The sequence below is a fragment of the Artemia sp. Qi Xiang Cuo genome, chromosome 10 (assembly GCF_049724085.1).
Source record: "Artemia sp. Qi Xiang Cuo chromosome 10, ASM4972408v1, whole genome shotgun sequence".
Classification (NCBI taxonomy): domain Eukaryota; kingdom Metazoa; phylum Arthropoda; class Branchiopoda; order Anostraca; family Artemiidae; genus Artemia; species Artemia sp. Qi Xiang Cuo.
Genome location: NC_142803.1, coordinates 39,941,093 through 39,968,321, shown reverse-complemented (window position 1 = coordinate 39,968,321; position 27,229 = coordinate 39,941,093). Strand labels below are relative to the sequence as shown.

General features: G+C 36.1%; 1 long non-coding RNA gene across 1 annotated transcript in view; it reads left to right on the top strand.

Moving 5' to 3' along the window:
• The window catches only part of LOC148947758 (uncharacterized), a 35,504-nt gene extending 8,517 nt beyond the window's left edge, over window positions 1–26,987 (top strand). Inside the window, exons 2-3 of the long non-coding RNA XR_016142304.1 lie at window positions 14,318–14,548; window positions 26,866–26,987. This is a non-coding gene — a long non-coding RNA (uncharacterized LOC148947758). The remainder of the gene's footprint in view (window positions 1–14,317; window positions 14,549–26,865) is intronic.
• Window positions 26,988–27,229: the final 242 nt, after the last annotated feature.

Below are 27,229 nucleotides of genomic sequence, written 5' to 3'. Positions count from 1 at the left end.
CAAGCATGTTGTTGGGTATGCAATTGGTCAGCAGTTATGATAAAGCAAATATCAGAAAGTATCAAAAATGAAAATTAAGAGCAACAAATTGGGCTATTAGAAGACCCGTGAGTGCAAGAGTCAGAAAAAATCAAAAATGAAAGTGAAGTAAAAAGTAACATTTCGTTAGAAGAACAACGCCATCACAGTCGTTGACACCAGCAAACTCTGGTGAAAAAACCCAGGACAAAACTATAGAGATGCAGTAAATTATCCAAGTTTCAATCAAAAGTCATGTAGACCATTTATTAATGGGAAGAGATGTATGGATCAACTCGAGGGGAACTGGATTTCTGAGAAATTGATTACATAAACGACTAGGACTCGGGGGAAACTGGATTTCTGAGAAATTGATTACATAATCGACTAGGACAAGAGGGGAAGTAGATATCTGAGAAATTAATTACATAATCTGACGGAGAATTATTGATCCATGAAAGAGGAATTAGAAATGACATCACTTGTTTCCTAGGAATTATACAGGACTCTAAAGAGATAGAAATTCTATTTTTAAATATGGCTTCTCTGATCTTTAGGTATGAGAGATAAAATTAATATTCTATCAAAGCCATAATAGTGTAGCTAGGAACACCTATGAGATGAAGAAATTAACGCGGGAAATGGTTTCCTAGGAATTTCAAATGTGACAGCGCAGGAATGCTGAAACAAAGGAACATGCAGAAATTACTTTTAGGGGATTATTTGGGCAAAACCGTTTGAGACATTTTAGAAGATGATTTGGGCAAAACAGTTTGAGGCATTTTAGAAGATGATTTGGGCGAAACAGTTTGAGACATTTTAGAAGATGATTTAGAAGATGATTTGGGGTGAAACTCTGTGGTTGTTATAATACACAAGTTCCATTTGAACAATGTAGTGAGGTCCCCTACCCCCAACCCCAAAGGGCCCCACCCCCTCCGGGCCCCTAAAGGCCCCCGAGCCTCTCAAAGGGGCCCCCTCCCCCCGGGGCACCCAAAGGGCCCCCGGGCCCCCAACCCATTTTTAATACTTTTTTTTGCGCACTTGAGACACAGAAGGGCCCCCACATTTCAAAAGGCTTTATTTTATCTTTTCAGAACAAGTTCCTTTCTTAATATCCCTCTTAAATCCCATTTACAAGTTGAAGCACTCATCTTTTTTCACTCCCAACATTACTTTACAGCTTTTTGAACACCCCAACACCAAGCAATACTTTTCAAAGGCTTTATTATATCTTTTCAGAACAAGTTATTTACGTAATGTCCCTCTTAAACCCATTTTACAAGTTGAAGTACTCATCCTTTTTCACCCACAACTTTACCTTACGGCTTTTTGCATACCCCAACACCAAGCAATACTTTTCAAAACGGTATTATTATAATATTTCAGAACAAGTTCTTTTCTTAATGCCCCTCCTAAACCAATTTACAAGTTGAAGTACCGATCCTTTTCACCAACATATAACCAAAGAAAAACATGCACGTTATAAATTCAAATAAAGAAATAAATGCAAATCAGACATACAAACAGAGAAACATAGCTACTTCTGAAATAAAAAAAGGAATTAAAAACCCTATTAACATAACCACCAGCCAAAACAAACACTTCAGACAATTACAGAAATCAATACTGACGCAACAAACCTGAAAGCGTACAATTAACAATCCTTCAAACATAAAAAACAACAAAGACAAACACTTCAGACATACAAACCAACAAAGACAAACACTACAGACATACAAACAGAGAAAGACATGCACTTTAGACATACAAACCAACAAAGACAGACACTTCAGGCATACAAACCAACAAAGACAAACACTTTAGACATACAAACAGAGAAAGACAGGTACTTCAGACATACAAACCAACAAAACAGACACTTTAGACATACAAACAAACAAAGACACACTTTAGACATACAAACAAACAAAGACAGACACTTCAGACATACAGTCCAACAAAGACAAACACTTACAGACATACAAACTAACAACGACAGACACTTTAGACATAGAAACAGAGAAAGACAAACACATCAGACATGAAAACCAACAAATAGAGGCACTTCAGACATACAAACAGAGAAAGATAGACACTTTAGACATACAAACAGAGAAAGACAAGCACTTCAGACATACAAACAGAGAAAGACAGTCACTTTAGACATAAAAACCAACACAGACAGACACTTTAGACATACAAACAGAAAGAAAAGCACTTTAGACATACAAACAGAGAAAGACAAACACTTCAGACATACAAACAGAGAAAGACAGGCACTTTAGACATACAAACCAACAAAGACAGACACTTCAGACATACAAACCAACAAAGACAAACATTTCAGACATACAAACAGAGAAAGACAAACACTTCAGACATACAAACAGAGAAAGACAAGCACTTTAGACATACAAGCCAACAAAGACAAACACTTCAGACATACAAACAGAGAAAGACAGGCACTTTAGACATACAAACCAACAAAGACAGTCACTTCAGACATATAAACCAACAAAGACAGGCACTTTAGACATACAAACATTCAAAGACAAACACTTCATACATACAAACAAACAAAGACAAACACTTCAGACATACAAACAGACAAAGACAAACACTTAAGACATACACACAAACAAAGACACACACTTCATACATAAAAACCAACAAAGACAGGCACTTAAGACATACAAACATAGAAAGACAGGCACTTTAGACATACAAACCAACAAAGAAAGACACTTCAGACATACAAACCAACAAAGACAAACACTTCAGACATACAAACAGAGATAGACAGGCACTTCAGACATACAAACAAAAAAAGACAGGCACATCAGAAATTCAAGAAAGCAAAGATAGAAATTATTGACATACAAACATGCAAGGAATTAGGCTTCAGACATACAGACAAGCACAAACAAGTCCTTTCGACCAAAAAAAAGACAAAGGTAACCGAGACAAACACGCTAAACTAGAAATAAAGGTGTATTATACATGCAAAAAAATGAAAAAAGACACATTAGATAAACAAATAGAGAATATCAAGCGGTTAAGACGTAATAACCAACAACAATAGACACTATATACATGCAGTGCAGAAAAGACAAACGCTTTAAACTTACAAACATAAAAAGATAGGCACTTTAGACATACGAACCAACAAAGACAGACATTTCAGACATACAAACCAACAAACACAAACTCTTCAGACATACAAACAGAAAAAGACAGGCGCTTTAGACATACAAAACAACAAAGACAGGCACTTCAGACAAACACACCAACACAAAAAGACATTTCAAACATGCCATCAGAGAAAGTAAGTCCCTTCAAACGTACATACAACCAAAGACAGGCATTATAGACAAGAAATCAAGTCGTGAAAGACGCTTCAGCCTTAAAAACACGCAACGACAAAACATTTAGAAATACAAACCAACAGAGACAAACACTTTAGAAATACAAAAAGAGAAAGAAAGATACTTCAGACATACAAACCAACAAAGATAAACACTTCAGACATACAAAAAGATACGGACAAGCACTTTAGAGATACCAAACAACAAAGACAAACAATTCAGAAATTTAAACCAACAAAGACAAACACTTCAGACAATCACATAGAAAAAGACAGGCAATTTCGATATACAAACCAACAAAGACAGACACTTCATACATACAAACCAACAAAGACAAACACTTCAAACATACAAACAGAGAAAGACAAACACTAGAGACATACAAACAGAGAAAGACAGGTACTTTAGACAAACAAACCAACAAAGACATACACTTCTGACATACAAACCAACAAAGACAAACCCTTCAAAAATACAAACAGAGAAAGACATGCACTTTATACATATAAACCAACAAAGACAGACACTTCAGACATAAAAACCAACAAAGACAAACGCTTCAGACATACAAACAGAGAAACACAGACACTTTATACATACAAACCAACAAAGACATACACTTCAGACATACAAACAGTGAAAGACAGACACTTTAGACATACAAACCAATAAAGACAGGCTCTTTCGACATTCAAACATAGAAAGACAGGCACTATAGAAATACAAACCAACAAAGACAGACACTTCATACATACAAACCAACAAAGAAAAACACTTCACACATACAAACAGAGAAAGACAAGCACTTTAGACATACAAACAGAGAAAGACAGACACTTCAGACAAACAAACAAAGAAAGGCAAACACTTTAGACATACATACAGAGAAAGACAAACACTTTAGACATACAAACAGAGAAAGACAAACACTTTAGACATTCAAACAGAGAAAGACATACACTTCAGAGAAACAAAACAAAACAGACAGACATTTCAGACATACAAACCAACATAGACAAACACTTCAGACATACAAACAGACAAATACAAACACTTATGACATACAAACAAACAAAGACAGACACTTCAGACATATAAACCAACAAAGACAGGCACTTAAGACATACAAACAGAGAAAGATAGACACTTTAGACATACAAACCAACAAAGAAAGACACTTCAGACTTACAAACCTACAAAGACAAACACTTCAGACATACAAACCGAGAAAGACAGGCACTTTAGACATACAAACCAACAAAGACAGACACATCAGACATACTAACCAACAAAGACAAACACTTTATACATGCAAACAGACAAAGACAAACACTTCAGATATTCAGACCAACAAGGACATACACTTGAGTCATACAAAACAACATAGACAAACACTAGGAAAAAAAAAAGATAGAAAGACATGAAATTCACATATATAAACAAACAACGCAAAGTACATTAGACATGAAAGCAAACAAAAGAAACAACTTCAGACACGCAAAACTATAAAGAAAGACACATTATACGTGCAAACCGACAAAAAAAGATATTATAGACAATCAAGTCGACAGAAACAGTTGATTTAGACATTCACATAAACACCGAAAAGCACTTTAGACACACAGGCCAAAAAACACAAACACTTCAAACAAACAAACACGGAAAGAATAGGACTTCAGAAATAAAACCAAAAAAGACAGACACTTCAGACATACAAACCAACAAAGACAAACACTTCAGACATACAAACATAGAAAGACAGGCACTTTAGACATACAAACCAACAAAGACAGACATTTCAGACATTCAAACCAACAAAGACAAACACTTCAGATATACAAACAGAAAAAGACAGGCACTTTAGACATCAAACCAACAAAGACAGACGCTTCAGACATACAAACCAACAAAAAAAAACACTTCAAATATAAAAATACAGAAAGACAGGTACTTTAGACATACAAACCAACAAAGACAGACACTTCAGCCATACAAACCAACAAAGACAAACACTTCAGACATACAAACAGACAGACGAACACTTTTGACATACAAACAGAGAAAGACAGATACTTCATACATACACACCAACAAAGACAAACACTTCAGAAATACAAACAGAGAAAGACAGGCACTTTAGACATACAAACCAACAAAGACAGACACTTCAGACATTCAAACAAACACTTCAAACATACAAACAGAGAAAGATAGGCACTTTAGACATGCAAACCAACAAAGACAGACACTTCAAACATACAAACCAACAAAGACAAACACTTCAAACATACAAACAGAGAAAGACAAACACTTCAAACATACAAACAGAGAAAGACATCTACTTTAGACATACAAAACAACAAAGACAGACACTTCAGACATACAAACCAACAAAGACAAACACTTCATACATACAAACAGAGAAAGACAGTCACTTTATACATATAAACCAACAAAGACAAACACTTCAGACATACAAACCAACAAAGACAAACACTTCAGACATACAAACAGAGAAAGACAGACACTTTAGACATACAAACCAACAAAGACAAATACTTCATACATAAAAACAGTGGAAGACAGGCACTTAAGACGTAGAAACCAACAAAGATAGGCACTTCAGACCTGACAACAGACAAAGAAAGGCACTACAGACTCAAAAACCAATAAAGACATAAGCCTCAAACATACAAACCAACAAAGACAGACACTTCAAACACACAAATAGACAAAGACAAGCACTTTAGACATACAAACAGAGAAAGACAAACACTTCAGACAAACAAACAGAGAAAGGCAAACACTTTAGACATACAAACAGAAAAAGACAAACACTTCAGACATACAAACAGAGAAAGACAAACACTTTAGACATACAAACAGAGAAAGACAAACACTTTAGACATACAAACAGCGAAAGACAAGCACGTCAGACATTTGACATACAAGCCAACCAAGAAAAACACTTCAGACATACAAACATAGAAAGACAAGCACTTCAGACATACAAACAGAGAAAGACAGACGCTTAAGACACACAAACCAACAAAGACAAACACTTCACACATACAAACAGAGAAAGACTAGCACTTTAGACATAGACACCATCAAAGACAAATACTTCAGACATACAAACCAACAAAGACAGGCACTTCAGACATACAAACCAACAAAGAAAAACACTTCAGACATACAAACCAACAAAGACAGACAGTTCAGACATACAAACAGACAAAGACAGGCACTGCAGACATACAAACCAACAAAGACAGACACTTCAGACATACAAACCAACAAAGACAGACACTTCAGACATAAAAACAGAGAAAGACATGCACTTTAGACATACAAACCAACCTAGACAGACAGTGGGATGTGCAAACACCCGCCCAGACACACAAGCAAAAAGAGTGAGAGTCACATTAAACATATAGATTCAAACATACAAACCGAGAAAGACAAACACTTCAGATATACAAACCAACAAAGACAAACACTGGGACATGCAAACACCAACCCTGACAAACATACAAATAGAGTGAGAGATACATACAAATACATAAATTCAGACATACAAACCGAGAAAGACAGGCAGTTGGACAAGGAAACACACGCCCAAACACACACAGGCAAATAGAGTGAGAAACACATATAAATACATAGATTCAGACATACAAACCGAGAAAGACAGGCACTGGGATAAGCAAACACCTGTCCGCACACACCGGCAAAGAGAGTGAGAAATATACAAATACATAGATTCAGACACACAAACCGAGAAAGACATGCACTGGAATGCACATGAAACTGCAAAATGTTTGGTTAATTTAAGTTAACATAGGCAAATACAAAAAGTTGGGTTAATTTAGGTTAACTTAGTGTGGCGCGCCACTCTAAGTTAACCTACACTTCAAACAGACACTTCAGACATACAAACAGGGAAAGACAGAGAAAGACAACTTCAGACATACAAACAGAGAAAGACAAGCACTTTAGACATACAAGCCAACAAAGACAAGCACTTCAAACATACAAACAGAGAAAGACAAGCACTTTAGACATACAAACCAACAAAGACAGACACCTCAGACATACAAACCAACAAAGTCAAACACTTCAGACATACAAACAGAGAAAGACAGACACTTTAGACATACAAAACAACAAAGACAGACATTTCAGACATATAAGCCAACAATGACGAACACTTCAGACATACAAACCAACAAAGACAGGCACTTCAGACATACAAACCAACAATGACAAACACTTCAGACATACAAACCAACAAAGACAAACACTTCAGACATACAAACCAACAAAGACACACAGAGAAAGACAAACACTTTAGATATAAAAACCAACAAAGACAGGCACTTCAGACATACAAACCAACAAAGATAGACACTTCAGACATACAAACCAACAAAGATAGACACTTCAGACATACAAACAGAGAAAGACAAGCACTTCAGACATACAAACAGAGAATGACAAGCACTTTAGACATTCAAACAGAGAAAGACAGGCACTTTAGACATACAAACCAACAAAGACGTAAACTTCAGACATACAAACCAACAAAGAAAAACATTTCAGACATGCACACATAGAAAGACAAACACTTCAAACATATAAACCGACGAAAACAAACGCTTCAAACATACAAATAGAGAAAGACAGACACTTTAGACATACAAACAAAGAAGGACAGGCACTTTAGACATACAAACCAACAAAAACAAACACTTCAGACATACAAACAGAGAAAGACAAGCACTTTAGACATACAAACCAACAACATACTTTCCTACTAACGTCCTGCAGAAAAGATTCAACAAAAAAAAATTGTTTCTGAAATGGCCGAGAAGAAGGGCAATGATGTATCTAATCCATTGACTCATAAATGCTGCTACACAGCATGCATACGTGCATCCTTAAGTTGGTATAGCCTGTTCTCAAACTCAAATTAAGTTTAGTGAGAGGGGACTTTTAAATGTTACTGAAGACCTCCGAAAGATCTCGGCTGTATAAAATGCTTTCGAGGTTTATAGGCCATGCTCATATAACAGAGAGTTGGCTTTTTATGCTGATTCCAAATATGTAAGATTCATTTAGTTTTATGTTCCCACCAAAGACATGAGTCTGAGAAACTTTGCATGATTTTTGAAAAAGGGGAGAAAACCCCAAAAAGTCAAGGGATCTTAATGAAAAGTTTACCATCAGTTTAGCATATCATGGAACCCGACTTGCTTAGATTTTAACCTCTCTCTCTGCAAAATTGTGGAATTTTTTTTTTGTCAGAAAAAAGATCTCGGATACGTGTTTATCTATTCTTTTTTTGTTTAATTTTTAGCCTGGATGATCACATCAAAATAATGGCCCAAGAATATTAAAAAAGGGCTCGTTTGAACGAAAATTAAAGTTTTAGTGCCTTCTTAAAGTGACCCAAAATATTGGTGGGAAACTAGCCCCCTCCCACGTCCTTTTCCCCCGAGGTCATCTGATCCAAATTTTGAGATATCTATTTTGTTCACAATTGCTTGAAGATCAAATAACTGTGTCTCCAAAGATAACTTGATCCCCCCCCACAACCTGCGGAAAGGGCTCAAAGTTATCAAATTCATAACGTTCCAAAAAAATTGGGATGTGGTGGTTATATCTCTGAGACTCAAATTCATGGGAATAAGGATTTGGGAATAGGCATGGGAATAGGCAAGGGAGAGATCTGCCTTATTAGCTGGATCAAACAAAAGGTTCACTTCTGGGTAGTGGTTAGCCCAGGATGGTATCTCGGGGTATTTTTGGAATAAAGAAGATGAAGGCATCGGGAAGGTCATCTGGGTGGCTGCAAATTCCCATGCAAGGTGCCTAAAAGCGCCAGGGTTTCTTAGCCAATCATGTAATCTATGGGAGCTATAACCTTCATTTTTGTAAAGTAGTGGGCAAGTAGGTTTTCTCTACATGTAGCAATAGAGGTGAGACCACTTTTGCTGAGGAGGAAGTTGGTTTTGGTGTGATTCCTGAGGCCAAGTATAGCACGGATCATAGTATTTTGGACAGTCTCCAGACTGCATAAGAGGATTTTTGAGGATGAGCTGTAGACAAGTAGTCCATAATCAATCTAAGATCTGATATAAAGTCTTATAGATAGTTATTAGTTTTTTCATGGCAACCCCAAGGTGTATTAAGTTGTCTTTGTAAGATGTGCATTTTTCTGAGGCATTTTATTCTCATATTTTCAATATGGTGCCTGAAAGTTCGTTTTTGATCTAGAGTGAGGCCTAGATATTTGACATGTTGTTGCTCTTGGATGACACCCTATTTAGGGTTAATAGGGTAGATTGGGGCTTTTTCTTATTATGGAACTGTACTATATCTGATTTTGATAGGGTGTTGGGTAGGCATGAATTGTTGGTGAAACGTTCAAAGGAATAAGGCAAATTTTGTAACTTAGATTGAGCTAGTTCTAAGTTATTTGAGGTAGACCATAGGACTATATTATATGCAAACTGAATATTTTTATGGGATAAATTCAGATCCCATAAATATAGCAAAAACAGGAGACAGCTGAGGACAGCACCTTGAGGAAAGACTTTTGAGACAGACTTTTTAGAAGAGATGCAGGAATTTACTTGGAGAATAAAAGAGTGTTTCGATAGGCAACTTTTAAAGAAATTCACTACAGGTAGCAGAAAACCCATTTTTTATAATTTTTGCAGTAGAAGTGGATGTTAAATATTATCATATCCATTTTGGAAGTCCAAGAAGGCAGCAACTAGGATTCGGTTATCTTTCAGACACTCAGGTATCGCATTGGTTAAGCAAACAAATGCGTAAGTGGAAGATTGATATTTCCTAAATATCAATTTAGTTTGGGTATGTGGGATAAGGTGGTTAGACTCAGCAAACCAATACAATTGGGAGTGAATTATCTTCTCTTATAATTTTCCCAGAACTGGGGTAATCATAAAGGGTCTAAAAGAGTGGGGTCATCTTTAGGTTTATTTTGCTTTAATATAGGGACAATGAGTAATGTTTTCCAGGTGGATGGGGAGGAGGAATTACTCCAAGCATTGTTGAAGAGAGAAAAAGTGCTTTTTTAAAGTCAATTGGAAGGTGTTGGAGCAAAGATGGATAGATCTGGTTTGGGCTACAAAATAATTTGGGTTTAATTGAATTGATTGCTTTATCTAGCTCAAGAATTTAAACTTACCTCCTATTTACATATGAAATAAAGTTTTGTCCCCCCCCCCTTATGTGGAAATATATACCCTGAATTGGTATATATATAGGGATGGGGGTTATACTCATTTTTAACAAAAATGATTATTATATTTGGCAAGAACATAAAAAAAGACATCAGGTAGCATGTTTACTTTCTTTGTAAGTCAATAATATGATTTTCAAAAAATTTACACAGAGTTGTTTTTGCATCTTCACAGCCTGCTTGAATAGATATTAAAATTGAACCATCTCTATTGATGTTGAGGTTGAAATAAATTTTCAGAATTCTGAAGAGGTAAAGTCAAATTGTTTGGATGGTTTTTATTTGGAAAGTGGTTTCAGGAGAAATGGGCAGAATGTGGATGAAGTGCTCTTCTTCCAAAATAGGGTAAAAATTTAGGATTGTGGCCCCTGATAAGGAGACATGTTAAGAAAACAATTCTTACTTTAAAATATATATAATGATCCTAGTTAACATATTATCCATGGGGAGAGCTTTTATCATCAAATCTTTCCTCTGTTTTCCTTCTTTTTCTAACTTAAAAGAAAAAATTACAATTTACGCCACACTCTCAATGTAATTTTTCAATCTTTTGAAACTACTGCTGCAAATTGTTCTTATAGATAGCATTCATCCTGGTCATTGTTAATTACATTTTTTTAATGACAGATAAAGCAGTGGCAAAAATACAAAATATTGCTATAAATATCCATATATATATACAGAGTATATACCCCCACCCTCCCCAATGTGCAAATATATAACAAAAATTGCATTCTGAACCTAAATATAACCAAATGACCTGTACCCCAACCCCAAAATATATCAGAATTTGGGAGGTTTTGCTGCACTTATTTGATGTTAGCGTTTTAACAAAAAGGGTGGCAAATAACTTAGCTTTTTCATTATCATTGTCATAATGGGTATTATTATGTATAAGCTGATACAGGAGTGGGTTGGGGGAAGTTTTTTTCCCACAGATGGGGCTTATGACTTTATGTATAATTGGCTCATTTGTTTTTCTGGAGAGATTATTTGCAAAGTTATTCCAGTAGTTATATTTAGCATTTATTATAGTCCTTTTTAGATTAGATTCTGCTTGTAATTTTCTTAAATACGTAGTAGGTGATGGTTTTTTGTAGAAATGTTCTCCTAGCTAATTTTTTCGTTCTCCATTGCTTTTGACACTCATTTGTCCACCATGCTTTGGGAATGTGTTTGGGGAACGTTTTCCTGGGTGTTGTCCTGGGGATAGCATGATTAGCTGTATTTAATACTAAGGATGCCAAAACTTCAGCATTTGTGTCAGCTGTTGCATTTGAAATGCATGAATTTTGGGTGAAACTTGTAATTTCATCATTTTGCTTATTTTGAAACATAGGCCAATTTGCTTTAGTGTTAATATATTTGGACGTATGTGATAGAGTATCAGCAGGTTCATTTAGGGAGCAAACTATGGTAAAGTGGTCTGTACATAGACTATCAATTTTATTTATATGTATTTTATTTAAAATATTTAATGACACAATTTGTAGGTCAATTGTAGAGAAACTGCCACTTTTGGGGTTGAAATATGTATTCAGGTTTGTAGGGGTAACAACAGCTAATTCATTATTATTTGAAATCATATGCTCAATGAACTTACCAGCTTTATCTGCTGGTTGCTTCCACCACAAAAGGCTGTGGGCATTAAAGTCTCCACAAATAATGATATATTTCAACATATTAGAATTATTTATGTAACTGAAGAAATCCATGGCATCTGTAGTTTGGCCATTGGGGTTATACAAGCTTATTATGAAAGTTATAAAAGCTTATTATGTAAGCTTCCATAGCTGCAAAAGGGTATGCTATTTGGAGTGTTAGTGCTCTTTTCTTATTTATTGGTAGATTCATGTGGGCCTTTGCAATTGATAAATGTAGGCTGAGTGTTGTTGCAAGTTGTCAACTCTTTAGCATGGGATTCTTTACAATTACTACAGGCTAGGAGAATTTCGCTGCATTTCTTTGTTGTGTGTCCCAGTTTGAGACACTTCTGGCATTGAATAGGCTTTGGCTTGTAAGCCTTGTGTGGTTTGATTCGCCCCAACAGGAATAACTTTTCTGGGATAATAATTTTTTCCTTCAGTGTAAATAACAAAGATCTACTTGTTTTTACGCCATTAGAGTTGGGTGACATCTTCAACAGGGATTGTGTTGCCAGCCCTATCTGAGAGCCCTTCTTTTAACTCCTGAATAGGTATTTCTGGGGGAACATTGTACACTACTATCTTTGTTGGGAATTGTTGTGGGTTCCATTTAGAAGAATTAATTGGGATATTCAGTAGAGGTTTTAGATTAATTATTGTATCTGCTGCTTTTTGATATGGGACTGCTATTTGCAAAGATCTATCACGGTGAATGTTAAGAGAGAACGCTGATTTTAACAGTTTGAAGATTGCAACCCAATTTGAAGCTTGACCAGCCAGGATGTGGCATAAATGGATCAATTTCATTAGTATTTGGGGTGGAATCCAGGGAGACTTTTTTTAGGGGGAGTTCTTTGCATTGTCTATTGGAATAAGCTTCAAGCCAAACTAGAAAAAGATACCACTATGATAACAGACCGTCTGCACTCTACTGTGGTGAAAACTTGACCATCCACAAAGAAAACCCCACCGTATGGCCCTGAGGAGGGTTTTGAGCACGATTGGTTTGGTTAACTGCTGATATACCAAGAAAAATAATTCACAGGAAATTTAATTTTAAATTCCTTGAAATGTTGCTGCTGTGGTTTTATACAACCACCCTTGAAAAAATACATTTTCTTCCTTAAAATTGTAACCTATTTAGATTGTTTGTGGCCAGAAATGTCAATATACTAGTTTTACAAAGAAACAAAAACTAAGTAGCCAATATTCAGGCCAAGCTTTGGTACAGCTGCACAGCAAATTTGTTTGTAGTGATTCTCTTTGTTGCTTGTCTTCAAACTAAAGACAATTTGAGACTCTTCTTAATGTCTTTGGATAACTGTTCAATACAACCACCCAGGGGGATTCCACCCTATATCCCACCCTGGGGAAAATAGCCTGCAACATTTTGTTAGTGTGGAAGATTGTGATTGTGTTCTTATGTAATATTTCTCTCTTCTTCAGTTTTGTTTTTGACTTGTTCTGATGTTTGCTGTAGCTTGTCTTCTAACAGCAAAATTCTTTCTTCCCTTCACTTTTATATGTTCTGATACTTGCTTTCTTGATATTGTTTGTAATTCTTATGGCCCCTTATCTTCTTACCACATATTACTTTGTTCTTGCTGTGGCATATATTTTAACCACATATTCTTTTGTGCTTCAGTTTCGTTTTCAATTTTTTTTAGTTCTCACTCTCACATGTCTTTTAAAAAAATATATCTTTGTTGTTCACTTTTTTTTACTTTTTGTAATTGTTGCCAACACAAGTATTCTAACTGCCTATTTCTTTGTGTTTCATTCTTGTTTATCATTACTTTAGACATTTTCCCATACCTTTTACCTTAACTGTTGGGATTAGTCTTATCACATTTAATGATTAAGGCTGTTGCTTTGTTCTCTAGGAATTATGAAAATTGCTTAAAACCTCTTCTGTAAATAGACTCATTACGCTTCGTGTTTTATTCTTAGCTATTTTCCTTTTCTGATGTTGCATGCATCAGATATTTCAAACTTACTTTACTTACTTTTAGTGGAAACCAGAGTATGATCCATCCTGCCCAGCACCAATGGACAATGGAATGACTGACATAGTCCAACACAATCTGTCAGCAGAAGCCTATCCTGCAATCTTCAGCCAATCTTTATCCCAACGACGTCTGTCGGCAGAAGCCACTCCAAGGATACAGGTGATTCTTGAATGTCTGCCAGAGATTCTTTCTTTTCCACCTGGTCTCCATTTCAAAGTTGAAAGGGGGTTGAAGGTGAGGACATTGCGGGATATGGTTCTAGCTGGTTTTTGTAGTGTGTGTCCCAGGAATTTCAGTTGTTGTTGTTTTATGATTACCAAAAGAGGGGCCTTCTGGGCACAGCGCCTTGAAACCTCAGCGTTTCAGATATGAAACCATTGGTTGATCCGTAGTTTATGTCTCATGCAGCAATGGTTGAAGACTTCTAGTTGAATACTTTTGGTGAATATGTTTCTTTGGCCTTTAAAAGCCAAGTTTCACTGGTGTACAGCAGGATCAATCATATAGCTGCCTCGTAGGCATTCATCTTTGTTTTGATACTAATTTCACGTCTATTCCAAAGCGACTTTTTCATGCTTGTGAAGACACCCCATGTCTTTTCTATTTGAGCTCTAATGTCAGGTTTTGGATCTCCAATTTGTGTTAGAATAGAACCAAGGTAGCAGAACTCTTCAACAGTCTCAGTGGTTTTGCCCTCTAGTTTGATATCTGCATGGTTTGGGGTGTCTACTTTCATGACTTTTGTTATAGACATACTGATCATGAGGCGCATCATGTGGGTGCAAAGCAAGTCAGTCATTATCCAGTCTATTATGTAATTGAACAGCTTGCAAAAGCAGGCCCTCCTGTTTGACCCCTGACTCAACGTCAAATTCCGTTGTTTTGCTGCTGGTAGTTTGGACTCTTATAATTGTAGACTCATAGACTTCTTTGAGTATCTCTATCAGTTTTGCTGGGACACTGTTTTCCACCATGATTTGCCAAGGCTTGATACTGATGAGGGAGTCAAGAGTGGCAACAAAATTAATGAAGGCAATGAAAGCAGACAGTTGAAATCTCTTGCTCTGCTGTAGGATGAGGCGGAGGGTAAGAATATGTTCTTACCGTTCTTACGTTCCGGGTAAACCGGGGTCCAGGAGGGGCAGTTGCTCCCCCTCCCTTTTGCCCCATAGCAAATAATGCTCCTGGTTTACACATAAACTGAACTGTGACGAAATCAAGAACCAGAATTTTTTTTATCTGAGGCTGTGGATGATAATTATCCGGCGGCAATTATATCTTTTTACATTAAAAAAGCTTTTGATGCAATAGACCTTGCAATTCTTCTTGACACTTTGGAAAATATAGAAATTTGTGAAATAGCCCCTGATTTATGAGATTGTATTTATCTGAAAGAAGTTTCAACGTCCAAGTTGGCAAGGAATCATCTCATATTTTCCCACTAGAAAATTTAGGGGTACCCTAGGGGCTGTTATTAGGCCAAAGTTATTTTCCATGAATTAATTAAAAAAAACTTTTTCCACAAAATAAGTTTTTCAAAGAAAAGTTAAGAACTCCATTTAACAAAAATGAGCAAAAATAAAGTCAAATAATCTACCAAGCTTGAAACTATCACAAATCAGCAACGATGAATAAATGAAATTCAAAACGAGAAGAAATTAGCCTAAGTTGGGCTTAAAACCCCTATGCCTTCCCAAGGCCAAAACATAATTTGCACTTTACTGAAAAATATATAAATGTTTTTACTTATATAACTTTAATAAATCAAATAATATTAACATTTTGATTGCTAAATATCCGTATATGTGTATCAAACTGACAATGCACATTCATTTGAATTTTTTTCAGTAAAGCGCAAATTATGTTCTGGCCTTGAGAAGGCATAGGGTTTTTGAACCCAACTTATGTTAATTTCTGCTCGTTTTGAGTTTGACTCGGTTATTTAATGTAATTTCTGTTCTTTTTGGGTTTCATTTATTTATTTTTTGGGTTCACGGTTGGTAGATTATTTTATTTTATTTTTGCTCATTTTTTTTTTAATGCAGCTATTTACTTTTCTTTGAAAAACTTATTTTGTAGAAACATTTTTTTAAATTAATTTGTGTTCGCTTTATATTGACTTAGTCTTTTCAGGGAAAAGAAAATAATACTTTAAATCCTTTCGTTTTTTTTAAGACTTTATAGTTTTGCCTGCTGTTTGTATACTGGAGAAAAATTTTCAGCAATTTTTAACAACTTACACCGTTTTAAAAATCTGGACACAAATAGTAGTGTTTAATTTAGTTTAATACCTTCTCTAGTTGACCTTAAATGGAAAACTTGATACTATTTGCAAAAAAATCTGTATAGTTTCTTTGGTACCTTGGATACACTTACGCTATTTTGATTTGGTTAAATTTTAGGAGCAGAAGTAGTCCCGAAAGTTTGAACATAATACCCTCTGTCGTTCTTGGGATACTTCTGACATGCCTTATTGGGAATTAGCATTAACACAGTACATTTTGATTTAATCTTAACGCAACATTTAGTTTTTAAACATAAAGGCAAATGGAAGGGTGGGAGTGGGAGGAGGATTGGTTTCCCTCAAATCACTTTTGACTATTAAAAAGGGCATCAGCCATTTTCTATTTTCAATCAAATGAGCCTTTTTCGAAGTTCCTACGACTAATCCTTCGATACGAAGTGCCCTGGTCTAAACAACAACAACAAAAAATAATACATTATACCCAAATCGATCTTTACTATAAAAATGTCCAGCCTTCCTTTCACTTTTGACTATTAAAAATGGCACTAGGCCTTTCGATTTCCAATTGAACGAGCCCTTTTTGAGTTTCTACAACAACGCTTTCTATAAACACCTTATATGCCCCCAGGGCATAAATTAAAACCCTTACATTAAGGGCTGTGAGGGTGGTTGACATCCTCTAGAACCTAGCTTCCAGAACTTTCAACTACGTTAAACAAAATGGCTATCTCAAAATTTTGGTTGGATGTGTTTGGGAAAATGGTGGGCGTGAGAGGGGCTTTAGTTGCTCTCCAATCACTTCCAACTATTAAAAAAGACCATAGCCCTTTCAAGTTCCGATCAAATGAGCCCTTTTGAAGTTTCTACGACAACGCTTTCAATAAAAACCTTATATGCCCCCAGGGTATAATTTACAACCCTTTCTCTAAGGACTGTGGAAGGGGGGGTGTCATCCTCAAAGACCTAATTTCCACAACTTTCTGCTACGTTGAACGAAATGGCATCTGAAAATTTTGATTGGATGTGTTTGGGGGAATAATGGGCGTGAGAGGGGGATTAGTTACCATCCAATCACTTTCGACTATTAAAAAGGGCACTAGCCCTCTCAATTTCCAATCAAATGAGCCCTTTTTGAAATTTCTACAACAACTTTCTATATAAACCTTTATTCCCTAGGGCATAACTTACAACCCTTGCACTGACGGCTCTGATGGGGTAATCTTCCTAAAAGACCTAATTTCCAGAACTTTTGACTACGTTGAGCAAAATGGATATCTCAAAATTTTGTTTGGAGGTTTTTGGGAAATAATGGGTGTAAGAGGAGGGTCAGTTGCCCTTCAATCACTTTCGACTATTAAAAGGGCAATAGTCCTTTCAATTTCCAATTGAATGGACCCTTTTTGAAGTTTCTACAAAATCGCTTTCTATAAAAACCTTATACACCCCCAGGGCATAACTTACAACCCTTGCTCTGGGGATTCTGGGGGGGGGGGGTTGTGATCTTTAAAGACGTAATTTCCAAATTTTAACTACGTTGAATAAAATGGGTATCTAAAAATTTTGATTGGATGTGTCTGGGGAAAAGGGGGTTTAGTTGCCCTCAAATTACTTTTGACTATTAACAAGGGCACCAGCCCTTTGAATTTCCAGTTGAATGTTTCAAGTTCCAGTTTCAAGTTTCTACAACAAGGATTTCCATAAAAACTTATATGCCCCCAAGGCATAACTTATAACCCTTTCCCTGAAGACTTCGGGGGGCGGGGATGTTCATATCAAAGGTATAATTTTCTGTACTTTAAACTACCTGGAAGAAAATTGCTATCTCAAAATTTTGATTGGATGTACTTGGGGAAATGGTGGGCGCGGAAGGGATGTTAGTTGCCTTCCAATAACTTTCGACTATTAAAAAGGGCACTAGCCATTTCAATTTACAATTGAATGAGCCCTTTATGAAATTTCTACGACAATACTTTCTATAAAAACTTATATGCCCCCAGGGCATAACTTACAACCCTTGCCCTGAGGGCTTTGGGGGGGTGTCTTCCTCAAAGACCTAATTTCCAGAACTTTCAACTATGTTGTAAAAAATGCCTATCTTAAAATTTTCATTGGATGTGTATAGGCAAAAGGTGGGCGTGGGAGGGGAGTTAGTTGCCCTCCGAACATTTTCGAATCTTAAAAAGGGCACTAGCCCATTCAATTTCCAATCAAAAGAGCCTTTTTTGAAGATCCTGTGACAATGCTATCTATAAAAACCTTATAATGCCCTCAGGGAATAACTTACAAATCTTGCCCTGAGGGCTTTGGGGGGTTGTCATCCTCAAATACCTAATTTCCAGAACTTTCAACTACGTTGAACAAAATGCCTATCCTAAAATTTTGATTGGATGTGTTTAGGAAAATGGTGGGCGTAAGAGGGGAGTTAGTTACCCTCCAATCACTATCGACTATTAAAAAGGGCACTAGCCCTGTGAATTTCCAATCGAAAGAGCCTTTTTTAAGTTTCTACGACAAAGATTTCAATAAAAACTTATATGCCCCCAGGGCATAACTAATAATTCGTGCCCTGAAGACCGTTGGGAGAATCTCCTGCTCAAAGGTATAATATCCTAAACTCTAGACTGCGTGAAACAAAATGGCTATCTAAAAATTTTGATTGGATGTGTTTGGGGTGAAAGACTTGTCTTTCACCCCAAACACATGGTGGGCGTGGAAGGGGTGTTAGTTTGCCCTTTTTGAAGAGGTGAGCCCTTTTTGAAGTTTCTACGACAACGCGTTCTATAAAAAACCTCATATGGCCCCAGGGCATAACTTACAACCCTTGCCCTGAGGGGTAATGGGGTTGTCATTCCAAAAACTCAATTTCCAGAACTTTCAACTACGTTGAACGAAATGGCTATCTCAAGATATTGATTGGATGTGTTTGGGGAAAGGTTGGCGTGAGAGGTGGGTTAGTTGCCCTCCAATCACTTTCGAATATTAAAAAGGGCACTAGCCCTTTGAATTTCCAATCGAATGAGCTTTCTCTGAAGTTTCTACGACAACACTTTCTATAAAAACCTTATATGCCCCCATGGCATAACTTACAAGCCTTGCCCTGAGGGCTGTGGGGAGTTTCCTCCTCAAACATAATTTCTATCTGAAAATTAACTACGCTGAACAAAATGGCTGTCACAAAATTTTGATTGGATGTGTTTCGGGAAATGGTGGACTCGGAAGGGGTGTTAGTTGCCTTCCAATCACTTTCAACTATTAAAAAGGGCACAAGCCACTCCGATTTCCAATTGAATGAGCCCTTTTCGAAGTTTCCACGACAACGTCTTCGACACGAAGTACCCTGGTCTAAATGAAAAAAAAATGATACATTGTGCCAACATCGTTCTTATATGCCCCAAGGGCATAACTTAAAACCCTTGCCCCTACATCTATCTCAAAATTTCGATTGGATGTGTTTAAGGAAATGGTAGTCGTGGAAGGGGTGTAAGGTGCCTTTCAATAATTTTCGACTATTAAAAAGGGCACAAGTCACTCCAATTTCCAATTGAATGAGCCCTTTTCGAAGTTTCTGCGACAACTTCTTCGATGCGAAGTGCCCTGGTCTAAAGGAAAAAAATAATAAATAATACATGGTGCCAACATCGTTCTTATGGCCTCAGGGCATAACCTAAAAGCCTTGCCCTGGGGGTTGTGAGGAGTGACCTACTCAAAAACATATTTTCTGTCTGGAAATAAACTACACTGAACAAAATGGCTGTCTCAAAATTTTGATTGGATGTGTTTGGGGAAATGGTGGGCGTGGAAGCGGTGTTATTTGCCTTCCAATCACTTTTTTGACTATTAAAAAGGGCACTAGCCATTTCAATTTTCTATCGAATGAGCCCTTTTCAAACTTCTTCGATACGAAGTACCCTGGTATGGAAAAAAAAAAAAAAAATAATACATTGTGCCAACATTGTTCTTGACTTAGTCGCTGCCTATGATATAAATGATCTTCCGAATTGCATGCCTTTGGAAGAAGAATGACCGTTATTGTTTGCAAATGACACAACAATTAGTTTGAAGGTGGGAAATGAGAAGGACCTATGGTTGTCCCTCAAAATTGTTGCTTTGAATGTAAATTCTTCGTTTCATGCTAATTGACCAATACTTAACCTACAGAAGTAAGAATTTATTGTTTTTGAGAAAGCTTCGAGGTCAGTGAGGCATGTGTCATTTTGAACTTTAAAAACTGGAATTTCCGCCATAGGAAGAGCGAATTATTTAGATATTTAGGAATTTTATATATTCAGTTTTGTCGTTTAAAGCCCATATTAATAAACACGTGGCAACAGTGTCCAGGAATCTGGGTTGTTTGCATAGATTAAAGTTTCTGTTTCCAAACCAAATCTCGAGTGTTTTATATTTTTCATTAGTTGAATTTTTTTTCAACATTTCCCGCGTGTTTGGGATATTGATTTTTCCCTCACATTTACGAGGGCTCCATATAGTTCAAAATAAATCAATAACAATCCCGGACCCTTTTTTAACAGACCCTAGTAAGACTGAAAGTTTATCTGGAACTAAAACGTCTTTTTTATTTTTGTATATTCTTAATTTGCAACACAATTTTCACCTTAATTTGGGCATATGGTTCTTAAAAATGAAACCTATAGATTATTATTTTCATAGCATGACACTTCTGGTTGAAACTAAGCATCGCCATTTATCAAGGGCTACGAATAAATTGCTTTTTCTGTTTGTTAAAAATAAGATCTCAAGACTCAGATTAAGATCTCAACTTCCCCAGATTGCCAACAAATAAAAGCTTTTGTATTTAGCAAACGAATCATCATTACTATACACATAAAAAGAGATAAATAATTTCTGAGACCACACTGGCTAATCATGATAAACAAAAAATCGCGAAGAAAGGAAACGAGGACAATTAACAGCCAGTGAAAAAATTGAAAAAATTATGCAAATATTTCGGTCAAGACCTCCGCTTGACCGTCCTCAGTGCAGAATAAAACTGATAAAAATATAAAACCAAACCTTAAAATAAAAACACCAAACTAAAATTGGACGACCCTTTCCTAGTAACGGTGAAAGGGTAACTGAATAAAAAAAACAAGTCTAAATGGCATTTCAGAATTTCATTTTGCGTAAAGCACTTTTAAAGGCTGATCGCTTTCCAGTTTGATTGTTATCGGAGACTCTATTCGATTGCACAATATAACTTTGTGGATGTATGTAAAAACGATCAGAATTAATAATTTTGTCATAAATGGGACTTAGAAAAATTTCTCCAGTGTCTCTATTGAGAGCTACCTTTTGGTGAATGTGCTTTTTTATTTCAACTGCCTCCCTGAAAACTTGCGTGAGACCTTTAACGGGGGCAACGATCGAGGCCTCGTCAAACAAAATGAAATGGTGTGGATTCTCGTACACATGTTCCGCCAAGGCGGAATCAAAAACCTCAGGCCTTTGGCGTAACCTCATTGCCTTGTCGATTGAGGACTTGTGCTCAGATAACCTCTCCCCCAATTGCTGTTGGGTTCTGCCAACATAAAAACAGCCACAAGAACAAGGAATTCTATAAACACCACTGCCCAGAATGGGGCTGGTTTTATCTTTGCCGTTGTTAAAAAAGTTCTTTGTAATATTTGAATTTTTAAAGGCGACGCTCAGTTTTTGTTTTTCAAGGATTCTTTTCAATTTATCACTCAATTTTTGAATGTAGGGTAGAACAGTGAAAAGTTTCTTATCGTCCACCAATGGGACGGTATCTGCTGGGGCTTGTGGACCTGATGCACTCCCCTCTGCCTTTTTTCGTCTTCTGTCTATAATGGGCTCAAGTAATTTTATAGGGTAGCCATTGCAAAATAAAATGTCCTTAATATAGTTCAATTATGAGTCTATGTGAGACTCTGAGCATATTCTTATTACTCGGTCAACCAAAGAAATAACAACTCCTCTTTTTATGCAAGGAGAGTGGTTGGAGGAAAAATGCAAATACCTATCGTTATGCGTAGGCTTTCTATAAATAGAAAATTCAAGGCCAGGAGACTTATTGAAAATTAAAACATCTAGGAAAGGAAGTTTGTGGTTATGTTCTAGTTCTAAAGTGAACTGAAGGTTAGAGTCCAAAGTGTTTAGATGAGTTAAAAAGAAGTTAAGTGACTCTCCTCCATGCTCCCACAGAGAAATAACATCATCCACAAACCTACCCCAGAAACGGTGTTTCATGGGAAAATTTTCCAGAGCAGAGATTTCTATGAATTCCATATAAAAAGTTGCCAAAAATGGTGAAAGACTTGTACCCATGGGTAAACCCCTAATTTGGGTGAAAAATTGATTATTATATCGGAAATACGAGGAGGAACTATTGCAAAGGCGGACGAGGCGCATAATAGTTTCTATATCCAGTGTTTTGTAGTCTATTTGATCAATATTGTCTTCTAATTTCCTTTGAAGAGCTAGTTCACATTTTTTAATGTCGCAAGACGTATATATAGAAATGGCATCGAAACTGGCCAAAATTGTATCTTTTTTTATTTCAATGTCTTTTAATTTTTCAACAAGGTGAACTGAGTTTCTCATGTATGAAGTTTGTGTTTGCATAAGGGGGCGAAAAAGGGTTGACAACCATTTCCCCAATCTGGAAGTCGGAGAGCTATAAGAAGCCACAATTGGGCGTAGAGGGACTCCATCTTTGTGGATTTTTGGGAGCCCGTAAAATTTAGGAGCTGAACAACCTTTAGGGTAAAATAATTTATACATTTGTGGAGTAATAAGTCTTTCAGTTTGCAAAATTCCTAGCTCCTTTCGTACTAGACGTGTGAACTTATCGGTGGGGTCTGAATCTATGGGCTTGTAAGTATGGGTGTCTGATAAAATATCTGTAACTTTTGTATTATATGAAGTTTTATCAAGGATAACAATTTTATTTCCTTTATCAGCCCTGGTGATAATGATGTTTGGGTCTTTTTTTAAATTTTTGAGAGTTTGTGTTTCCTGATTTTTTAACCTTGGGGAATATGGAATGAAATCAAGAATATTCTTAACCACCTCTCCTCGAAGTAAATCTGGATTTTCCACAGCACCACGTGAACCAAATATAACGGGCTCCCAAAAATTGCATAATTTTTTTAATTTTTTCACTGGCTGTTAATTGTCCTCGTTTCCTTTCTTCGCGATTTTTTGTTTATAAAAAGAGATGGAAAGAGTTAGTCCTTTTTGCCTAAAGTAGTGGGGATTTAAAGCATATGTGACTTTTTATCACAATTTATTTAGTCACAATTTATCAATATTTTGTTGAAAGAAAAAAGAAAATTAAATTAGGGTGTGTGTGTATCTTCAACTTTAATTGCCACCGTGGCTTTAATTGCCACCGGCACATTCTTCTTCTAAAGGTTAAAAAAAAAAAAAATCAGATTTGTAATGCCCTTGACTGCTGACGGAGCTGGGCCTTTTCTTTCAATTATTTTTGTATAAAATCTGCTCTGCAGTGGTTAAAAGTCATTATTAGTAATCAATTCTTATTTCTTTTTTGTTTTAGGGCTCTCCTGACTAAAATCTGTGTTGTATCCAAGTTTTGATGATAGTATTATACTTCTCATAATTTGCATTAACTTTGTTACAAGGTCTTTCATGGACTTGCCACAAATTCCGAAAATGGCTGATCCCATCACAGTTTCTGAGAATTCTTTTATTAAAATCGGTAAGTTGAACAGTTAAATTTTCTGTTACAGAATTACAGAAAAGCTAAAGCCTTATTTTTAATAGACCGAAGATGGGGCATTTACAAGAATTATCTGAGTGAAAGATCATATGAAAACAAAACGAATGTAAAGGAAGCGGTGAAAGCGTTCGAATATGAACTAAGGAGGTGTGAAGTGGAGGCCATGAATAAAATTGCTGAGGGTTTAGAAGATGCAGCTAGACGGTATAATAGCAAAATGTTGTACTGGCATGTTAATAAATTGAGAGGGAGTAGTCAATCTGGACTTGTCCCAGTCAAGGATCGGAACAGGACCACAATTAGTGATAAGGAAAGGGTTAAAAAAAACATGTTGAGTTTGTGCTAAACCAAGATAGAGTTGCAGGAAAAGATAAAAAGGAAATTGAAATTTTTTTTATGCCTTAAACGTGAAGGAAGATTTCTTTTTGAGCAAGAGTTAGCGACAGTAGTAAAAGGATTAAAAAATAATAAAGCTCCGGATGCTGATACTTTGGTAAATGAGTTTCTTAAATATAGTGGCTCTGAGGTTAGAAATAAGGTACTGACGATTATGAATATGATGTTTTTTTAAATGGAAGTACCTAGCGAATTTAGGAAAATCTTAATTCACTGTTTAAGAAAGATGATAAGAATGACTTTGGTACTTATCAAGGCATTAGTCTAGCCTCTGTATGTAGCACTTAGTAATATGATAATTTGTAGACTTAGAGATCCTATAGACAAAGTTATAAGAGAAGAACGGTTTGGTTTTCGAAAGGGTAAGATGTGTTGACCAAATTTTTACTCTTAAGTTAATAATTGAGAAGTGCCTGAGTTATCAAACACCTTTGGTCCTCAGTTTTATAGATTATCAGCAATCGTTCCATTCTATTGATAGAAGAGCTTTAGCGAAGATCTTGTCTTTCTATGGTATACAAGACGAATACACAAAAGTGATCAGTGCTATATACGAAAGTAACACTGCTGTTGTCAAGATACGAAATGATGTTAGCCACTGGTTTTATGTTCAATCAGGAGTTAAGCAGAGTTGTGTTTTATCCTCCTTCATATGGATCATTTTGATGGACTTTGTCTTAAGAAGCATAGGAAAGAGAATGGGATAGCACGGAATCTAACGGGGAGGGAAAAAATCCATGGACTTAGATTAAGTTGACGATTTAAGCATCCTAGATGAAACTTTCAGCAAAATGAGTGAACTTTTAGAGATTTTGCGAGCTCAGGGATCAAAAATAGGTTCAAAAATTAATGTTAAAAAGGTTACTAACGCTTGGAATAAGTGAAAATGGAAAAGTGACGTTGAGTAACGAAAAGATTGTTCTCCTGGACAGCTTCACTTACCTTGGTAGTATTATTAGTAAAGACGGTGTTAAAAATAGAATAGCCAAGGCTAAGGATGTTTTTTCACAGTTAAAAAAAGTTTGGAAGAACAGGAAGATAAGTGCAAATAAGATTAGAACTTTGAAATCTACTGTGACGACAGTTGTCAGATATGGCTCTGAAGCATGGGTGCTCTGAAAAGTGGATGAAGATTTGCTAGATGTTGTCCAGAGAAATTACTTACTGATTGCTCTGAGTACCAGGCTGGCTCACTGTATTTCAAACCCTAGGCTGTACGAAAAGTGATTCTGATTTCTAGGTTTATAATTCGAGAAAGGTTGAGATGGCTAGGGCACGTTTTGCAGATGGATGACAGATTGCCGAAGATTGTTTTTTTGGCCAATCGTCTAAGGCTAAACAGAAAGCAGGTCGTCCGCGGTTAGGGTGAGGGGATGTCATAAAAAATATTTAAAGGAAATGGAAACTTCCAGGGAGGTTGTAAAGAGGGAAGCATTGAATAGATTGAGATCGAGGAGGAGCTTGTGAAGCTGTGTTGGTCTCTGGCGGCTAGGTGCTGCGGTGAGTTGTTAGTAGTAGTACGAGTTTATGCACTTAGATCTAACAATTAAGAGCTTAGGGATGATAAAAGCGACTTCTTTGTGACACAAAACACATTTTAATTTTTAAGTTTAGTAAGACAAGTAATCATCAGGTGGAGAAACTTTCTGTCAATCTTTTCTCTGTGCTGGTATGATGAGCAAAATATTTTTACCAAAACAGGGGTAGTTATGTGGGTTGAAATGGGAATATCTAAATATAATACATGTAAGAGAGGAATAAAGTCAGTTTAATTCAGCTGCTAAACTTTGGGAGGCTATATTTTGTATTTTATGTTTGCGGAACTAACACAGATCGATTGGTATTTTTTTTACTTTTAATTTTTTTTTTCATTGTCTAGCTGTAAAATGTTTTGTTTTTTTTATTCAATACGTTATCGTTCTGTAATCGTTCAGCAACTCGTTCTGTGCTATGAATATCAGGTTTTTCAATTCGTTCCATGTTAATGAATTTTTTGAATGTTTCTGGTTTTCTTCTGCTTTATAAAAAGTAAATCTTAAAAAAGATTTGTGAACCAAGATGCATATACATCTGATTTAATGTACACATGTAATTTTTACACGTAACTAAAAAGAAAAAGCTGTCAGCTTTGTTTAGTAAGCTTTACTATTAAATTTTTCTATGTATGTTAAATTTAGAATTTCCTTTTAGAAGTTGAAGATGCTTTACCAGGTGACTGCGTGAAGCCCTTTCATTTTCCAAACCATCATTTGTCACCAAAGCGGGAAGATGTTCCTTTGCTTAATTTACATAGCATTTCAGGACCACGTAAATTTGAATACGACACCCCGGAATCCAAATATTCTAACAATGAAGGTACATCTGAAATATTGTGTTTTTGTTGATTGAAATGTATTGGATAATATTTTATTAGACAAAAATATGGCATGGGACCTAATATTAAGATGGAACTTTTGTTTTATCCTATTCCAATATGCATATGTTTGCCAAACCGTTTAATATTCTTTCAAGAACATTTTCAAATTTTCACTCGAAAATTGTTTGGTAGGTTTCA